The sequence below is a fragment of the Ambystoma mexicanum genome, chromosome 6p (assembly GCF_040938575.1).
Source record: "Ambystoma mexicanum isolate Mex_15411 chromosome 6p, UKY_AmexF1_1, whole genome shotgun sequence".
NCBI classification, from domain to species: domain Eukaryota; kingdom Metazoa; phylum Chordata; class Amphibia; order Caudata; family Ambystomatidae; genus Ambystoma; species Ambystoma mexicanum.
Genome location: NC_090935.1, coordinates 892206033 through 892218197, shown reverse-complemented (window position 1 = coordinate 892218197; position 12165 = coordinate 892206033).

Sequence of the window (12165 nt, the reverse complement as noted above, 5' to 3'; positions counted from 1 at the left end):
TCAATGAAAAAACCTTGTTAAAGAGACGCTATAGTTACAAGTAAAACCGAAAAACCCTTGAAATTTGCCAGTTATGGTAAGTTAAGCAACCATAACTCGCGCCGCCTCTGCACTACTAAAACGAACACCCAGGATATCAAAGATAACATCCCAAATGTCATTGAGGACATCACCAATGACATCACATATCTGGGACACTTCTTTTTGTTCACTGACATATCTAGACCATGTGGTTTTGTTCAATGATAGAGACAATTTTAATAATCAAAAGGTGCTACATATTGTGAGAAACCAAAGGGTGTCTCATCCGCTCGTCCTCAGGGACTTGTCATCAAAGTGGCCAGGACATGGCCATCGCTTTTGGGGGTGGTCCAGTGCGGGAGGATCACCTGGGAGGATCACCGCAGTTCCTGGGGGTGGTCCAGTGCGGGAGGATCACCTGGGTGAGGGGTCTTCAGGGAGTGCGGGTGAGGTAGCCGATGGTGAGATGCAGTATTCCCCCCTATTTTGTTTATCTGGCCCATCCTATTTTATAAGATTAAGATTCTCTGAGGTCGCAAATACTTCCCCTCCGTCCCACTTTTCACACAAACACTGGGCCGAGGAAGAGGGTGACTGAGAGTAACAATACTAACTATCACACATCGTACTGGACATATCCCACTAATCGGGTCGGGTAAAGTCAGGCACTTGACTCTAAGTGCATACACCTGATACCAATTAACTCCCTTCACACGAATAAAAGGCAGGACCTAGAGACACACTCTGAGCAAGGTGGAACACAAGTATGAGCAGGGCTTCTGAGACCAAGGAAAACCTACTGGAGCAGAATGACGGACCAAGGGACGAGAGCAGTAGGTCGAAAACCTCAAGAGTTCCCTACTGGACGACGTTGGCTCCAACAGACCGCGAAAGACAAGTGGAGAAGGCCAGATCTCACAAGTGAAGACTGCATTGTGTTTCAAGGATGCCAGTGACCCTCCCGGGTGAACGGCGGTGTTGAGGAGGTTAGGCCAAGCCTCTGGTACTAACCTTGACTCTTTAATTGGAAGTCGCAAAACCCAGAAAAAGACGCACAGTGCCAGTGAGTTGACAAGCGACATAAGAGACCGGTGTCTGTTAAAGTTTGAAACAGCAACATTTTATTGCAAGTGAAGGCTGCACGCGTGTGGATAAGATGCGAGGAAAGACAGACCTGTGAATTACCTTTAAAGTAAGGACGGCTGCAAAATCAGCGATACTAAGTAAAGGGGTGGTCCGGTGAAAGGAAGGAGCCCACTCAAAGGACACTGTGAAAGGTACATTGTTTGCAGCAAAAAAGCAAATGAACTGCAAAAGTGAAGTAAGCAAGATTACCTCCCAGAGAAGGGGAGAGTGAAAGTTAAACCGTGAACTGTGAGTCGAAGTGGCCCTGCGGTAGTCTGTAAAGAAAGCCATGCACATTCGAAGTCTTTGACATCCGACAGAGGGCAATCTGAAGTATAATAACCTTGGGGAAGGGAGCCCCATTGCAGGTTTGTATTGAACTTTGGTGTGAGAGGTCTGAGTCCGACAGAGGGGCACCTAGGTGAACTGTGTAGTGAAAGGTCCGAGCCCAACAAGAGGGGTATCTTTGTGAACTTTTTGTTGAAACATTACTTTGGAAGTCAGGAAAAGATACTTTAACGTGGAAGGCCAGGCGGGCCTCGATCCACGCTTTGGAATTGTTTATTTTGTTGGAAGCCGAGTCAGAGTGTGTCATTCTGCCTACAGGAACAGCCTTACTCCATGAGGTCTAACGTGGGGATTTTTCCTTTGCATATATTTCTCCTTTATACACTTTTTGTGCCCACTTTAACGCCATTGCCGGTCCCTTGTGGTCATTGCCAGTAGCCAGATTGGCCATGGCCCGGACAATCTGGCCACTGCCCATGGCCACAGGCAATACCTCAGTCACGAAAGGTATATCACTATTTTTTGTGCCTACATTATGACACTTTTCAAAAAATAAAATATGGACACATTTGCAAAACCATGCTTTCAGGTCCTTGCCAATGCTCCTTGCACGGGTTTGCTGCAAATCCATTAATGTTTTATCTTTTGAAAAGTGTCAAAAGGTATATACATAAAATAGTCATATAACTTAGCTCCCACTTGATAAAATCCATTCAGACTTTGCACATACATTCAAGGTTTGGTCTGTAATCTTTCTGCAAACATGTGTGCACACTCGTCAAATGGCAACAAAGTTATAAGCCATCTAAAAATGTTGAGACCCCCACTCTAATTATGACCCCGCTTGACAAAATCACACCAATCTTTGCAAATCCATTAAACTCTAGGTCTAAAATGTTTTTGCAGACCTTTGTGCAGATTCGTCAAATGGCACCAAATGTATCAGCCTTTCAAATATTTTGGGACCCACCCTCTACATTTGCTCCCTCCTGGCGAAACAGCACCAAACTTTGCAAAACCATTCAGGGTCAGGTCTAGAATAATATTGCAATATTGCATGCGTTTCATTGAGTGTGCCAAAGTTATAAGCCATACAAAAACTGCTTTCACCAACCCTGCAATTCAAAAATTGGCATGGGTGTCCCTGAACATCCCAGATGTTCATGACCATCACAGGACTATACCCGAACATCTGAACTGTTCGCGGACTCTAGAGATGAAAAGACACCTGTTGTTTGGGTTTTTATAGCCATATCCCATCCTCATCCCCTCACCTCCCAAGAGATTGTTTCATTAGTATGACAAGTGCAATCTTGTGTTTTTTAATATGTTTTTACTGTGATGTTCTTGGACAACGGGCAATGTCCGCAAATCCAACAGGGCGCATGTTCCCCAAAAAATATAACGCACCTCATGCTTTTCACCATCCAATCAGTGGGCGCGTTCGATGTCTGCAGACATCACGACACCCTCTGAACCAATTGGAGGCCCGTCCGCAGACCGAACATGGAAGTGAGTCTGCGGACTGAACCCAGATATCACTAATTTTAGTTTACCTACTTACTGGCAGTTTTAAAAAAACTGCTGAATGGATTTACAACAAATTAACAAAATCATGCTTTCGGGACCAAGCCGCTGCTCCTGCTGCAAATTTGGTGAAAATCCATCCAGCGTTTTGGGCTGTAGGTGTGAACACATTTATTTTTCCACTGCGTCTATGGGAAAAAAACACATTTGGAACCCCCCTATAACTTTGCCCCCTGCACGAAACCTCACCGAACTTCGCACAATCAATCTGACAGGGCCATATACTATTTCTCCCAAGTTTCGTGAGAATCTGTCCAGGCGGGGGAAAGGTACAAGCCACCCAAAAGTGCTCTTCCTACGGGTTGAGCAACTTAACCATAACTACAGGGCTGCTGCCGTGTAGTTATGGTTAAGTTGCTAAACCCACAGGAAGAACACTTTTTGGGCGGTTTATAACTTTGCTCTCCCTGGACGAAGCCTCAACAAACTTTGCAAAAAAAGTATATGGCCCGCTATGAATTATTATGGCAAGTTGGGTGAGGTTTTGTCAATGGGGGCAAAGTTATAGGGGGGGTCCCAAAATCTTTTTTTTCTCCATAGACTGAATGGAAAAAACTTTGCTCACGCCTTCAGCCCAAACCGCTGGACGGATGTTCACCAAATTTGCAGCAGGAGCGGCGGCTTGGTCCAAAAATGTGCTTTTGTAAATTTGGTGAAAATCCGTCCAGTATTTTTTTTAAAACAGGCAAAATGTAGGTAAAAAAAATGTGTGATATCTGGGTTCGCTCCGCGGACCCATTTCCCTGTTCGGTCCGGGGACAGGCATCCGGTTTGCTTAGAGGGTGCTGTGATGTTCGCGGACATCAGACGCTTCCACTGATTGGATGGTGAAAAGCATGAAGTGCGTCAGATTTTTGGAAACGCCCACCATGTTGGATTCGCAGACTTCGGCCAATGTCCGCGGACATCGCAGTAAAAACATATGAAAAAACACAACATTACACTTGTCAAACTTATCAAACAATCTCTAGGGATGTGAGGGGTGATGTGGATGGGATGGGATATGCTCATAGGAAGCAAACAAATGGGTGTTTTTCACAGTAAAAGTCAGCGAACGGTCCAAATGTTCGTGAACAGTCCTGTGAAGTTCGGGGACACTTCAGATGTTCGGGAGCAGTTCTTGGATGGCTTATAACTTTGGCACCACTCAATGAAACTACATGACCCGGTACTGAAAGGCTTTGCAAAGTTTGGTGGGATTCTGTAAAGGGGGGCGACATTAAAGGGGGGATCCCAAAATAATGTAAAGGCTTATAAATGTGGTGCCATTTGACGAATCTGCACAAAAGTTTGCAAAACGATTTTAAATCTAGATATAAATGTTTTTGTAAAGTTTGGTTGGATTTTCTCAAGCGGGGGCTAAATTAGAGGGGGTCTCAACATGTTTAGATGGCTTATAACTTTGTTGCAGTTTGACGAATGTGGATAAAAGTTTTCAGAAAGATTATAGACCCAACCTTGAATGTTTGTGTAAAGTCTGAATGGATTTTGTCAAGTTGGGGTCTAAGTTTTATGACTAATGTATGTACATACATTTTGACACTTTTGGGAAAAAAAACATGGGCAGATTTCAAGTAAACTCATGTAAGGAGTGATCAATGACATTTGTGATGTCATCTTTGATGTCCTCGGTGTTAGTCTTAACAGTGCACGGTGGTGGTGCGAGCTATGGTTGCTCAGTTTACCATAACTGGTGAATTTCTGAGGTTTTTTGGTTTTACCTGTAACCATAATGTCCCTGTAACAACGTTTTTCCATTGAATTTCATAAGTTTTTATTAGTGAAACTTAACCATAACGTCCCCTTAACTACGTTTTTTCATTGAATATATATATATATATATATATATATTAGAGCTGGTGCTACTGGGGCTAGGGCAGGCTATGCTCACTGTATGCCAAAGCAGGTTAACACACTGTCAGAGTTCATAAACCAACTGTGCACATGAAACCAAAAAATGCCCAAGCACTCAAGACCAGATTGTGTTCCTAAAAATCATTCTTATTCTTATCAAAAAAGTGCATAGTTCATGGTATAAAAGCATACATTTATCAGATTGAGCAGACCAGCTATCATGCAGCACTCACCCACAGCGGGTGGAAAACGCCAGGCGTTCTGAGTGGAACGATATTATCAATTCTCAATTCTCTCATATTGATAATTGTGTTCATTCAATAGTACTCAATTTTATGTGTGTTCTCCTCTCTGCTTGGCTATTGAATTTTGTTCATTCAATAGTATTTGAGCTTCTGTTTGTGCTCCTTGGAGTACAGTATTTGGGTTGGGGAATAGGTATATATCACAGGGACACAATAGAGTTGAAAATAGGTCTCTAGCTATGAAACTGGATGAGTTATGCAAGGTATAATGAGGAGGGCTTTGAGTAAAATGAAGCCGTGAAATTGGAAAGGAACAGTTTTACTTTAAACTAGAGTATTCAGACTAGACCACCAAAGAGGGACACACCAAGATCCAAGGTTGATTCGCGAGTTCCACTCTGTCACCTCAGCGCACCAACCTTAGCGGAAACCAGTCCGATCACTCAAAATATGACTAATGGCTTAAGATTACACAAGACAAAATTGAAAAGAGATGGTGCTAGCACTTAGAATTATCCTTGCATCGTGTCCTTAATTTTTAACAGTTTCAACAAGTTATGGATCAGCAATGCTTAGGCCTTGTAGTTGGAATCAGCAAGATGGCTGGAGCAGATCAGGAACGCAGCGCAGGAACTTCAGGAAGAGTCTCTGGAGTCTTGTCAGGGACTCTTATTCATAATGCATAGTGACATCATCAAAGTATATGGCTGGGCAGGCTTAGCTAAACACACCTCTAAACCACTAGATTGGTCGGGGGTGATAGTCCAGGCCTCGCTCTCAGCTGGTTGGATTCAAGAGAATGTCAGATTTATGATGTGAGTTTTACAATGTTCAAAAACCTCCCAAAGTTACTTTAGCTAAAATCTGATTTTGCCACAAATGGTACATTTATACAATTGAAGTCTGTAAGCAACTTACATAAACAGGTTACATATTTTATGCAGATCATTCCAGTCCAACTCTGAAATCTGTGAGACATTGTTTTGCGCTTCTAATAGTTTTTGGTAATATTGAGTATGAAAGATTCGGCCTAAAATTCTGTAACTTTATACACGTGTTTGGATTATCATAAGGGAGGTAAGCATTACAATTTGCAATGGCATCATGGATACTTTCCTTATAATCCCCAATTCTTTGCCATTTCTGTTCCCAAGGGGTCAGTGAATTCTACAATGTCTCAAATTATAAACCACAGAATCACATTTAAACTGTGAAACATTTGCATTTTTACAAAGTCCTGCTGCAGAGTTTAAGTCTTTACATTTTATAGTCATGAGAGGCAAATGTTCAATCTGTTCCCCATGTGTGGGCCTGCCTTCCAAGGCTACCCCTACAAGGCTACAAGGAAGTGTGACTTTCTTTCTCACATGTCCATGTCCTGGAGGTTCCATTGTCAGAGGGTTCAGCCCAGACCAGATTCTGTCCAACCTACTAATTATCATGGAGGTGTTATCTACTGAGAATGTATGATGGTTCCCTTTCTTGGGGGAAGCCTTAGCTCTGCCAACTGGAATAACCTGTTTTTGGAAGCCTGCAAAATCTAGCCAAGGCATTTTAAAACCTTTATTTTCTTTTATTTGGTCCTGAATAAAAAAAAAACAAGCCTGTTGAATGGACAGCCCATATGTGTTTCCCAGAAGCCAACCCCTTCTCATTGCTAGACACAGACAAGCTTTCATGCAATATTTTACTTTTCTTCAAAATGGGCATTTCTTTCTTTAGTTTGCAAAGCCCATTTTACACATGTGATGCAAGCTGCTAGCACTTTGCTTTTTGAATTCGGTTATTGACTTTCCATCTGGATTCCCACACTGTTTTGCAGGGCAAGATGGTGTAGCCATCTTTTTGTCGCTGCCAAACACAGTTTTGAGGCCATCGTGCTCACTGGAACCAGCGCAACCATTATGCTGTTTCTGCTGAAGCGCAGCTGGGATTTGGAGAAATTCTGTTCAGTGGGTCAATGTAGCCCACAGATTTTACAAAGCCCCAGTCTCATCAGTAGCAGCTGCATGGCTGAGGGTTGAACTGAAATGCATTGATGCACCGTAGTTTGACACTGCACTCAGATTTGTTTGTGTTTCTGGATTTGTATGCTTGTAATGCCATAATGTTTGTGCAAGAGTGTTAGTTGTGCACTTGAATAACTAAATTGTTACTTAGATGATGGTCACAGTGGCGTAGGCTGGACTACCCGTGGTGCCCCGGTCACTAATATTTCATTTGGGGGGTCCCATTGTAGTATCCCTGATGTTGTGCACTCTATTAAGGGCGCGGCACAGCAGCGTGCAAGGAATACACCCACACAGGAATATCATTGAACGTGAACTGCATTATTCGCGCCACTCACGCATTTACATTAACATGTGACCGCTCCACGGCCTGTGCTCCAGGCACCAGACTCGGAGATGCTAGACGCTAGACCTCCCCCCAAAATAACATAGTCCTACCCCATCTCCTCGATCCATCGTCGTGGTTTCCGGGTGGTCCGACTGGGTGTACATCTATCTGGGAGATGGGCCGGTCCGTCCATTTGCCCACCATCATGATTGATATGCATTTCTGCTTCAGATTCATCTTCGTCCCCTGTTTATCCAGACTCTTCCCTGACACAGGTTTCCTCTTTGCTCAATTCTTGATAAGTCGGTGGCCAATCTCCTTGCGTCTTCCTGAAGAAGGAGCTGTTTCTTGTCACTTGCCACTAATCTCGGAAAAAGGATCCAGAGGATACAATTTTGAAAATAGGGAATCAAGGAATTTTATTAGACCTGATCCATTATTTAAATATAGGAATTTTTAATCATGATTTAATCATAGCACTCATAACAATTTTACATCACAGGAAAAAATGTAAGAACACATCATTTTACATAAAATTCATATCATTCATACACATGCATCCGTCAGCCATTCATACATACAAACCAAACAGTGACAATATAAGCTAAAACTTTATCCTAAAAAGTCATAACAATCAGTTAATTATTGTCTTCGTTAAAATGAAAAGAAGTATATAATCAATATATAAGAGACCACAACAGATTGCACAAGTGGTCATGGATTGGGATGGGTCACATCGGTGTCCAAAGTCGACCTCATCTCTGGTTTCTCTTGTCACTTGCCAGCCATCTCTTGCCGCCATCACCATGGACCCCTTCACTGCGGTAGTGATCAGCGGTCGTGAGTCAAAAGGTGTGTCTTTGTGGGATTGAGTTTACCATGCCAATACGTCGTCTCCCACGTGTAGACTGGGTTCATGAGCCCAGGGCATCCAATCTGTGCAGTCCTTCATTTTGTCCTTCAGCTGACTACCCTGGTTTCTTATATCCTGCATTTGGGAATCATCCTCCTGGTGTGGTATTTCATGGGGTATTCACAATCTCACGGGATGACCAAACATTCGCTCTGTTAGACATATTCCAGTAGAGTCATGGGGTGCATTACGATAAACCCTCAGGAGCTGACATAGTGATTGTTCAATGGCCATGTGAGTGATGTTCGCTATCCTGGTGGCTCTCTTTATGTTTGCCATGAACCCCTCTAGGGCTCTGTTTGCTTGCGGCCAGAGGGGCGTAACCTTCCTATGGTGGAATCACATGTACTTGGCAAAATATGTAAAATCCTTCCCCGTGAATGAGGGGCCATTGTCCGATTTTACCACTTTGGGGACTCTGTATGCTAAGAATATCCGGTCAAGTGCCGGGATCACGGCAGTGGCGGCTGTTGATGGTCGTGTTGTGGTTTCAGGGTACCTGGAGGGATCATCAAGGACCACTAAAATGTATTCTCTGGATCGTAGTGGGCTGTAAAAGTCGACTGCTACTTCTTCCCATACACCCTCTATGGAGTTTCGTCATGTGCAACAGTTCTGGGCACGCTTGGGGTTGCAGGCTGAGACATACGTGGCAGGCTTTTAGTGTGCTCTCAATGAGCCAATCCATCCCTGGGAACCACACTTTCCTTCTGAGCATGCGTTTTGTCGACACAATCCCTCTGTGGTTTTCATGTGCAAAGTCGACTGCCCTCTGGTGTAGGGTGGCTGGCAGCACTATCCGATCGCCTTTAAGCACTAGGGACGATGAGGACAAAGAAAATTTTCCTTTGGATCTGGCCAGGGTCTTGAACAGTTGTATGTCCATTTTTGAATTGTTCTGTACTGATGCTTCAACCGATTTTCACCTGCCATTGAGAATGCAGTTGGTCGCCGGGGCCAATGTTGCATCCTCCGTCGTGCACTTTGATAGCTCTGCCATGGGTATGGCATGGGGCACTGCGTGGTGGATGATGTAGTTAATGTAACCATCAGCTTAGTCATTGGGGGCGGAGAGTCCTGGAAGTGGGTGGCGGGACAGGAAGTCAGCTGGATTCTCGTCTTTGCCCGGTTTGTGTATGATATTGTACCTGTACTCCTGCGGGCAGAGTCCCCACTTGGCTATCTGGGGAGGCATCTGGGCTGTGGGCATTCCATATATGGTGATGAGGGCCTGATGGTCCGTAATGATGGTAAACGGTTTGACATATAGAAAGAGGTGGTATGATATGGTATTTATAACGTGCCTATACATGTTTTGAGGCGTGACGAGGCAAGGCAGGGGGAACAAAGGGAGGACAGACAACAATCCTACAAGGCCAGGTGTCATTCAGATTGCGCAAGTGCATGGGAAAGGGGAAGGGGGAAAGTGCAGGGGCTGGGGGGGGGCAGTGCAGTACATGGAAATAAAATGACAGTAAGTAAAGTAACAGCCAGCAGTTGGCAAGTGCAGATGTGAGTGCAGACATCAGGTGTCAAGTGCTGGTGGTGGGACTGAAGGGATACAGAACAGTCCCAAAGTGTGGGGGATGCCAGGCAGGCAGTGCAGGAGTGTGTGACTGGCGGGGGAGGGGCCTGGGCCCAGGCTCTGAGGGTGGCCAGGTCACCAATGCAGAATCCGAATCCGCCAGGAGGTCAGCAGGTAAGAGGAGGAGAAAAGGCAGACGCAAAGAGAAAGGTTTTGAGGTGCTTCCGGAACCGGAGATGGTTCTCCACAAGTTTCAGGGAGGCAGGGAGGCTGTTCTAGAGGGAAGCCCCAGCCGAAGAAAGAGATCTTCCGCCAACTCGTGGAACTGTTTGGATGCCCATGCTACCGCTAGTGCCTCTTTATCGGCCTGGGAGTATCGCTGTTCTGCTTCCGTGAGACTTTTGCTGGCGTACAACACTATTCTTTGTGCATGTTCACTGCCTTAATGTTGTGCCAGGATCGCACCCAGCCCAACCGGAGTGCGTCAACCGTGATTCTGGTGTGTAAATTGGGGTCAAAATATGATATGCAGGCAGCTTTGCGTTGTCTTTCTTAATCTTGTTGAACGCCTTCTGTTGCGTTTCATCGCACATGAAGGTGTGATTTTTTTTGTTAAGGCTCCCAGCAGGACACTTGTGAAGGCAAAGTCGGCAGGTAACGAGCACAGTAACTTGCTACTCCTAGAAATGTACTCACTTGTGTGATGTTCGTCGGGCGAGGGGTTTCCGTGAGTGCTCGGATCCTGTCTGGATCTGGTTGGATGTCCGTCTCAGAGAAGATGTGTCTGGAAAATGTGAGTATGGTCTTGTTGAATGCACATTTATCGTTGTTAAGCGTTAAACAGGCTTCGTTGAGTGCAGCGCACCCTTTCATCAATGTTGCATCGTGGGCCGAAAATGAGGATATCGTCACTGTAATTTATGCATTGTGGTATGTGACATATTATTGTAGGGATCTCTTCCTGCAATATCTCTGCAGCTGAAGATATTCCGAAGTTCAAACACTTATAGCGAAACAGCCCAAGATGGGTGGTGAAAGTGATGAAGTACTGCGACTCCTCGCTTAGCTCAATTTGATGGTATCCTTTGTTGAGATCTAGGCAGGAGAAGACTTTTGCTCCGTTGAGTAGATGCATTTTATCCGTGATGCACGGGGATTGATGGTGTTCCCTTAGAATAGTTAGGAGCATGCATGTCACCACACAGCCTTATGTGTCCTTCTGGTCCCTTCTTCAGCACAGGTTCTACTGGGGAGACCCACAGGGTTGGGCCTGATGCAGGCTCAATTATGTCGTCTTCCACGAGGATCAGTAGCTCTTTTCGACAAGGTGTTGGATGTTAAACGGGATTCCTCGAAAGTGTTGTGCTACAGGTTTCACTGTCTCGTCTATGTGTAGTTGGACTTTCCATCCCTTCAGCTTCCCTAGGCCCTTGAAGAGCTTGGGGAAGTGTGCAGCTACTTTGGCTGCAGGTGAGATGTTTTTGTCCGCCATCACCAGGTATAGTATATGAATGAGACCTGTTGGTGAGGCATAGTATCACAAGTATGACACAGACCTAATAGGTACAATTTGTAAAACCTTTATTGAACTTTCTGGGGTTGGAAAACTCCTACTCTGCCTTATGACTAAGAGGGGAGTAGTCTCGACCATCGAACGATAAACAAAACAGGCCTAGTAGAGTCTGTCAAATCAAAATGGCCTATGCTAACAAAACCGAATGCCTGCCATATCTCTTGTACAAAAAGTGTATAAAGGAGGCATGTATGCAAAGGAAAAAATCAGTGTTCAAAATGATAAAGGTGGCTGAATCAGCTCTCCTCCCCATGTTAGACCACAAGGAGTAAGGGCGGTCCTCGTAGGCAGGATGACACACTCTTGCTCGGGTTTTCAGTACAATAAACAGTCCCAAAACGTGGATCGAGGCCGGTATGGCCTTCCACGTTAAAGTCTCTCTTTCAAACCTTCAAATAGTATTTCAACACAAAGTTCACGTAGACCCCACTCTGTCGGGCTCACACCTCTTCAAACATAGTTGACATGGGTCTCCCTCTGTCGGGCTCCGACCTCTTCAGTACAAGGTTCAACAAAACTTGCAGGGCTCCCTTATGCAAGCTTATTACACTTTAGGTCTCCCTCAGCCGGGCTCAGACCACTTTCGGATGTTGAAGACTTTCGAATGTACGTGGCTTTCTTTGCAGACCTCCGCAGGATCACTTTGACTACAAGTTCAAGATACAGCTTCCACTCTCCCCTTCTCTAGGAGGTAATT